The sequence below is a fragment of the Echiichthys vipera genome, assembly GCF_963691815.1.
Source record: "Echiichthys vipera genome assembly, chromosome: 23".
Classification (NCBI taxonomy): domain Eukaryota; kingdom Metazoa; phylum Chordata; class Actinopteri; order Perciformes; family Trachinidae; genus Echiichthys; species Echiichthys vipera.
In genome coordinates, this window is record NC_139848.1 from 8,652,543 (window position 1) to 8,661,522 (window position 8,980).

Below are 8,980 nucleotides of genomic sequence, written 5' to 3' on the forward strand. Positions count from 1 at the left end.
CAAGCATCATTAAGCCACATCAATTACATATGACACGTATTATAGAAACAACAGCAGAATAAAAACACCAAGTATTGTTAATATAAATGATTTTCTCTCAAATAATGACCACCTCTAGGTCGCATAATAAATTGCACATGAGTGGAACAACATGATGTCCAAACATTTGCAGCCTGTGCATACAACTGATTATCAATTTAAAAGTACAGTCACTTTCCACTTGAATATGACATGAAAATGGGCTCGCCTCAGTGGGTGCAGGATGCATCATTAACCACAAATATGACACTTGTTATAGAATCAACAGCATGACCAAAGCAGGCAACACAGATGTATAATGAACTCCACAGCAGCTGCAGCCACAATCCCACACATGATAGCGTACCATTGTTTACACCACTTAGCCATACACAAATGCTTTTGAGCTACAACAATAAGTTTGTTATTGTCCTCACCAGTCTGAAGGTTGTGTGATGCAAAGTCCTCCACGGATATCTTCCAAGTGTGCCCAGGTGCTCGGCTCATCAATTCTCAATCCATCATATTCGACAGACGGCCTCTCTCTCCCCCACAGCAAAACTTGTCCACTCTACAACCGCACCTTTGACAGAAAATAACAGTATCAAACGGCAGAAAGTCCTCACGCACCTCACTGAAGGGAAAAATGTTCCTCAGAGGACGAAGAAATCATGGCTGGAGGATAATCTTTAGCATTTAGCATGTTAGCCAAACACAGCATACTCCCTGTGTCATTTCGACATGTCAGGGTGGTGCATCAAAGTGATTGATTAAGGTATATACAACACCTGCTGACGCCTCTCCTGCTGGGAGGCTTGCTGTTCTGAACTGTTCCTTGCCCCCCCCACAACTTTTGTGTGGCCTACTTGTAAGAACAAACCGCCACTATGTCCACAAGCATCTCAAAGCATCGACACAAACAGTAATATGACCAAAAGTTCAAAATAATTGTAAATGTAATCTTCGGCCCCTAACTCACTTAGCTACGGCCCTGCGTCAAACGTGCAGTGCGGCGTTCACGGTCCGGTTCGCACCCTGCAGCGTCCAAGAGCGGAGCAACTGAGCCGCCCCCGAGCCTCTGAAGGTGAAGTCAGTTCCCCCTGGTGAAGTTTAAACACACCAATTTAACTTGGTCACTTTTATAATGAATGTAATATATGCTAACGGGGATTCAGCATCAGAAACAACACTGCATGCATTAATAAGCCAAAAATGAAATGCTCTTAAATCGTTTGTTAAAAACTTTTGCCCTTTGATTAGTTTTGATTTTAGTGAAGACAATAACAGCATCACAAGGTATATTAAAAACTCACCATTTAGCAAGCGTTACTTTACAACACACCACACACGGCTAGATAGGAGATCGATCATTTTGATTTGATTAGCTAAGCAGTAGGACAGCCTGGACATATAGACGTATTATATATAAACAGGCTACACACGTATATCTATAAGCAGTAGGCCTACTATAAAATCCACTTATTGTTACATCACAGCAATTAAGCTGCACAAATTAAACCATGTTACATATTTTACTGTCAAACTGGGAGAATAACAAATACAATAGCATTGAGTAGTCTAAACAAAGTGTTGTGTGTGATAAATATTGTCTGATTTGTTATATCTACTACATGGGAAATAAAGAAGGAGAAGGCAGTTAAGTGGAGAGACCAGAAAGGTCTGAGCAGGAGAAGGCCACAGAAGGAGATGAAGAAACAAGTGAAAGAGAAGAGGAAAAAGAAGACTTGAATGTGATGGAGGAAGAGGAGGCTGCAGATTCAGAAAGTGGGACCATAGGCAGGGAGTGACAGGGGGAGGCAGATGAAGATGACAGGGAGGAGGAGGGTGCAACTGCAGTTCCCCCTGGACCACATGGTAGGCTGTGTTTTTATTCTTCTTCCATATAAATTGGGCTTGTTCCTGTTGTGCATTAGTGTGTGAGGACATGATAAAATGATAAATAGTTTAAAAGTATTTTAGTGTTTGCTTTGTTGAATCCATTTACATACGGGGATTCCTGCCACTGCACAAGCTCACCTGCAGCTTCAAAATACTAAAATACATTATACACCACATCCAAGCCATCAAATGATAAATAAATGATGTGATATATAATTAGGTGGTGGTAAAATACACACTGAACTTATATTAAGCTTAAAAAACATGTTTACCTTTTTTATTTCTTACCAACTCTTCTTATATATTCATGGCTGACAATGCAAAATCTTCTATTTCTGCTGGCTAGTTGTATAGAAAAGTCAATTATCTGAATGTCCAGCAGATGGCACTGTTAGGATTCAGGAAAATAAGCATGCAAGAACCCCACAGACTTCTCTCCAGTGTGTGTGAGTGTCAAAGAAAGAGGTATTTCTAAGGAGACAAATCAATTGATTGTTATCCATTGTAATCTACAGTACTCATGTATCTCGTTATTTGCTGAGTCATCTGGTCTGGCTTTAGAAACAAAAAAATGATCATGTTCATTCATCACGTCATCTCTCATCTACTGATTTAAATTTTATTGCACCGAAATGGGGAAAATCCATGAACGTTCTTGTGAGCAAGTATCAGATGTGGACCTCCATCGAGTGATCTGACTCCTCTGAGTCACTTTCCATTAAATCCTCCCAATTAGTTGTGAGACCATTATTCACAAGCCATTGCAGTACTAGAGCCGATAGTTGTGTCTATGTTAGCATGGGAATATAAGATGTACTAGAATAAGTCATAAGGCTTTGAGTGCAGTCATAATGTTTCATGAATGTTTTGAAAAGATCAATATGCAATCAGGAGCTTGTTGGTCATTATATTTTATTCCAAGGGGATTCAGTTGCCAGGCTGAGTGTGTGTCTGTGTGTGTGTGTGTGTGTGTGTGTGTGTGTGTGTGTTCGTGTAAGATCTCAGCCTGCACCCACATGCAAAATTGATGTCATAGTTTAGGAAAGCATTGTGTACTTCTGGATCAGACTGCAAGTATGTGTTGCATACATTTTCTAGCCAAACAAAACTTCCTTATTGCACCCAATCAGTATCATAAGCTCCCATGGAACAAATACAGAAAATCAAGTCTGTATTAGTCCGATTAGGTTTTCAAGCTATATGAAAGCAGGCGCCAAGCAAACTGCCCCATTGAAGTGTCCTTGACACTAATCCATACCACCTCCAAAGTCGTGTTTTGTGCCTTTCATCCTAGGGGGAACATTTATCCCTATCATAGTATTATTAAACATTACATACTAAGCAGAGCAATCACACCCACTCTGACAAATTGCTAGTGCGAGGGTAAAAATTACCATTATTATGGGAAAGTTATTAGCTATTGTGGCTAACAGGTTTCAGGTCAGTGATTAGCAGAGAGGTGGAGATTGCAGCTGCAGTGTCTGTCAGTAAATGGAGGGCGTGATGGTCTTCTGTCAGCTGCGCGGCAGGGCTTTTCCACTTAAAGGGATACTTTACCCATTTTAATCCAGGACTTTGTCATGCCAATTTGGGCATTGTGTTTTAATGGATGTCTTTGGCGTGTCTCTGTGGCAGAAGTCCCCACGGAACGGAATCATCAAACACCTGCTGAAATCCTCTGAATCATCACACTGTCAAAAAAATTCAGCATATCTCAAATGCCCCATTCCGCGAGAACATATGCCACACAGACGGGCAAAACAAATTCTGAACCATATGCCCACATTGCCATGACACAGACCTGGATTAAAATCAGCAAAATATTTATTTAAGGTAGTCAACCTCATGTGAACTCCTAACGAAGTTTTAAAACTAACGAAGTAGCACACACCGAGACATTGTCCATGACAGACACGTTCTCACTTACTGTAAATTATAGTTTGGTTAAAGTGAGAGGTAGCACCTGGGTAGAGCGTGCAGGAGTCAGGAGATGATGCAACTAACAACATTAGTTTTCTTGAGCTGCACAGAAGCAGCATTAAAATGTCAATTCCCTGGTTGGGAATTCTCCTGACTCAGACCCTGGTCGGACGGATTCAGACATGCATTCTCGTATACAGCTCTGCCAGGTAATATCTAGATCTTTACAGGGTTGCAGTTCATGTGTGAAAAGAGGCTTTTGATGACCACCACAGCTGTGGAGCTTTGCTGCCAGCAGGAATCCAGGATCTTGGCTCACATCCTTTAAGGCCAGGTTGCTGGTTCGGGCGCTTCAGGGCTTGTTGTGGATCTAGAGTGGCCCTCTGCACTTAGCTTAAGTACGTCTGGGAGGCTGCTACAAGGCTTTTGGCAATGAGTTGGGCCTGTCCTGTTGGGAGGTGGAGAAACCACAGGGGCCCAAAGGCTGTCTGGACAGCCCTACTGCTGAACTAATAATCCTCCAAGAAGGCTCAGCACTCGCTGCCTGGCTTTATTCTGAAGATGTTGGGTCAGAAAGTCAAAAAGAGAAAAGTCCACTTCTTTAGCCTGCAATTACCCCTTACAGTCTGTGCTAATTGCAGGCTAGCTATTGGGGGATTTGGAGGTAACAGATATTCCATTGTTGCCTGTTCATCCTGGCTTTCAGCACCACTAAGCCATTTTACTGATCAATGCAATTCTTCTGACAACAAATGCGTCTTTCCCTTTCAGTTTTGAAGCTCATGACTTATTAGCAAAAATAGCTTCTTAAAAAATCACTGTGACTAACTCCTCACTCCCATTTTTGGTCTCTTTCCCAAGCATACCATCCCCTGAAAGGATAGTATAGGGTTGTTAATGAGAATGAGGTCTGGCACAGCTTCTTATCAGGACTCCCCTTACTTCTTGCTACCTCCTAAATAACGCTCAACCAAACCCCCTTCTTGCCAAAAGCTATATTGAATCGTGTGATAACATTTTTCTGGAATGAGACCCCTCATTTCTTCTTTATTGCATTTGATCTTAATCAAACACTTGTTATGAATGCTCCAGCCTTGCATTCTAATCTGTTGCACCAGACGAGGCACCAAAGGCTTTTGTGATGAACAATTTAGTTTATTGATCAGAGAAAGCCTAGGGCACGATTAAGACCCAAAGAAAGGAATGATGCCTTTACTCAGATTAGGGTTTTTTTGAAAGTTCAGCTTTAAGTAAAAAGTTGAGCCCTGACTCCCCAGCTAAATGTCTAAATGCTATATTGTCATGCACCTGTATCTTTCTTGCTTCGCATATCCCTCCATTCATTTCCATTTCCCTCTTTCTTTTCTCACAATCTGCATTTCTTAGCACTTCTCCCTTTGTTGTTTCTATTCTTAAAAGTTACTCACTCACTGCATTTCTCTACCGACCTTCTCAATCACTCACTCAATCAGTCTTTGATAGTCCTGCAATTTTATCCAGACAGCCAGTCAAGAATCCAATTAGTTTGCACCTCTCAATCATAAAATCTTCAGTCGTGTTGAAACAAACTTGGACAGACATGCTTTTACCGCCTTGCTGCCTAATTAAGAGACAATAATTTATTGCACTCCAAGTAGGCAAGGGCTTTTGTGCACTCAAGTAATTGGAAAAAGAAAAATATAAGGCAGAAAAGAGAGGGGCGCAACCAAGCAATAAGAAACGATAAAGGTACGAATTAAAAGGTAGTAGACACAAGCAGGGTGTTAGCTAGGTGGTTTAATTTCTGCCCATTTCTCCCTTGATGGAGTTGGACATTTTTTCCCCCGGTGGGTCAGTGTGCAGTGCACGTCCTCTAAGGACTCAGGTGTGTTTCATCTCTGTTTTTAAAATTCAGTCGAGCATTGCTTGTATAAGCAACACATCGCCTTTCATTTTTATAAAGGAAGTACAAGAGAGCATCTCTGACCCGGCAAGGTGGAAGAACAAACACAGTTGTACGTCTGTGTGTGTATGCTGCATTTGTTTGTTCTTGTACTTTTGTACTTGTAAGAAACAAATTGAGTTTTAGACCTTTGGAGTGACAACAATTCATTCGTTAGACGTGAGTAGATTTCGTCCGGTCCTCAGAGTAGAATCCCTATTTTGAATTACATTTAAAGGGAACTATGCCCATATTCAAAATCCATATATGTTATTTCTATGGTCTATGACAGTCCGAAAATAATTTTAAACTTGAACAACTGCGTATCACAAGTGTGGAACTGCTCCATAGGTAATGGAGTGGGAAATATGTGGATCCACAAAATCATTCTCCCATTCATTGTCTATGCAGCTCCAGACTTGATGACATCACCAGATTGAGACTTACTTCTCTGGTTTCTGGCATTCATCCAGAATTAGTGCAAATTCTTCATTAGAAAGTATAAATAAATACAAAACAAACAAGAAGTACTGACTTCATTTACATGTGTGCCCCTTTAAGTTTCTCCTACTGTATGTGTGTGTGTGTGAAGAAGAGATGGTGAGGAAGAGAGGGAGACAGCACCTGAAAAGCGAGAAAACGTGAATTTGGTGTGAGCAAGAAGAGCAAAGAGAGTTTTTGTGAGATTAGGTGTATGTGTGTAGAAAGATAGGAGGGAGGGAGAAATAGGTGAGAGGAAGATGCACATTTGTGCAAATGTGTATGTGTATGCATGCTTTTGGCAGCATTTGTTCTTGCCTGAGTGCATTTGCACAGAGGAGAACGGATATGACAGGCCTGTCTGTTGTCTCCCCAGAATAATTGCTTATGGATTACCTGAGGCGAGTCCCATTGGAGATACTTAGAAATGACACTCCCAGGTGACTCCTTGAATCATGTTCATATCCGGTCTGAGCGAGGGTTTGATTTCGCTTTGCCTGATGTGTGCATGACCTTGTATGCCTTCCTGTGTGTGTGTGTGTGTGTGTGTGTGTGTGTGTGTGTATGACTGTACAGATGCAAGGGGATATGTTGTCTCCATCATCTTGCTGACTTACACAGAAGGAACTCTAAAGACTTCCCGGTTGTTTATTCCAGGCACTGACGGTGTGTGCACAGACACACACCAAACACATACTTCCTCCAAATCCATCATCTATGACTCAGCTCAATTCAATGTAGTTGACAGACTTATTAGGGGACAATTTTGGTACTAATTGTGTTGACATCCAGTAATTTTGGATGATTGACATTTTCTTGCTCAGAGAGCCTTACCAACAAGAGTTTACATATCAGGCTATCCTCAATCACTTTTTGTCCATATAAATAATTCATATGTAATCCATGTATTTGTTGATATAGAAGTTACTCCTGAAATAAAGAAGGAAATCAGGTGACGTACTATGAGAGAGCTAGAATGGAGTGGAGAAGGAGGGCCACGGTGGTGGATTGGTTCAAAACAATAGACCTTCACCTGGGGTAAGGCGAGGTGAAGAAAAACTTTTTTTGGGGGGGGGCATTGTTGGCATTATCTTCCCTAGTTTAGGTTAATGTTCAGTCCGCGTTAGTATAGTTGGATTCTCTTAGATTACCTCTTTGTCAGTAAGGCTGACCTGAAAACCTGCCAAGGCCATGATTCCCTTTGCACTTTTAATCTGACTCTGTAGGCTGCAAGATAGCTGCAGACTTAAATGATAACACTCACATCACTTCCTTAATGTCATGTTTATGCATTATAGCCAATGAGATGATAGCACATCTCCTCTTGCTATAAGAATCTAATCTTTGCTGTTTGAGCCTCAGAATTGAGGTGGCTTCACCCACTACTTTGTGCTGACGACTCTCCTGTTCTCCTTTGTCAAGTAATTAAACTTATTAAGCATCAGACATACAGAACTGGCATTTAGTCTTCTTTCTGGCTCCGCAATAAATGTTTCCCTAAAAACCGGCGTCACAAACAGGATCTTAACAGAACAATGCCTCGGTAAGTGCAAATATATAATCTCTTGTAATATATTATGCCTTACCCTGTCTGCGTTTGACAAGATCACAAACATAAATGAAAATTGTAATAAATGGGAACAAACATTTGATAAAGAACTCTTATTATTAGTGTTACCTCATTATTAATTCTGTATGAGTGAAACGTTTTAACTTAGAGTGAATTATCCAATTTTGTGTGCTTGTATGATTGTGAGAAAGAGGGGAGGTGAGCTTATCACCAGGAGAGCCACAATGTGGCGCCTGCGAATTTTCTGGGTACGGTGAAAGTCCGTGCCAGGCACAGAAGGGCCCACCTGCGATCTCGGGTCATATAGGAAAAGGGATTTTCAGGATAGATCGAAATAGATCTCCACCTGAGATCTAAATTCGTGAAACACCCATCTGTGTCTCGCGGGGGGAAAAAACAGGCCTAGGAAATTACAGAAATGTATAGGAAAAAACACGCCAACGGACCACAAGAATTGGACCGTAACTCAAAAGACACCAAACAAGAAGAGCAACAAGGCACAAAAAACAACGTTGCATTACCAATTTTAGCCAACAAAAGGTGACAGTTAGGGTAAGGCATGAAAAACGGCCTTAATTTCGTTTAGTAAGGACGAGAATTGAACCCCGTTCCACATGCTTAAAGTCCTGTGTTTCATGTTAACCAAGTCATTTTGTTGTCTTAACTTAACCGGTCATAGTCCCCAACCAGTCACCATTTCAGACAAATCACAGCAGGTACAGCCCACAATAGTACGTGCACCATTAAAATTCGACTGTGTCTTATCTCAACACATGAGATAAGAAACAGCTCTAGATATAACTCTAGTATTTCTTTAGGCTACTTTTTCTTCCACCCCTTGATGTTGGCTTTGCACACAATCATGGCGCAATCCCATTAAGCCGGTAGCAATCTGTAATTCCCACAACTCAGGAAGGATGAAAATTCTACTCGATTCAAAGTATGGATATTAGCATATCATAGCAAAACCTCCAATCCAGCTCATACTTTCTGTGCAAGCTGTTGCCTTTCTTTGCTATCACAGCTGTCACTTATAGTATCTGGAGAGAAAATATGGCCAAAACATAAAAATTAATGTTGCTGCTATTTTCTCAGTCGGCGATAAGCTTGTTTCTGGATTTATGGCGAATAAGGATATCAAACATTGGCAGTTGCTACTATTAACAGGGAAA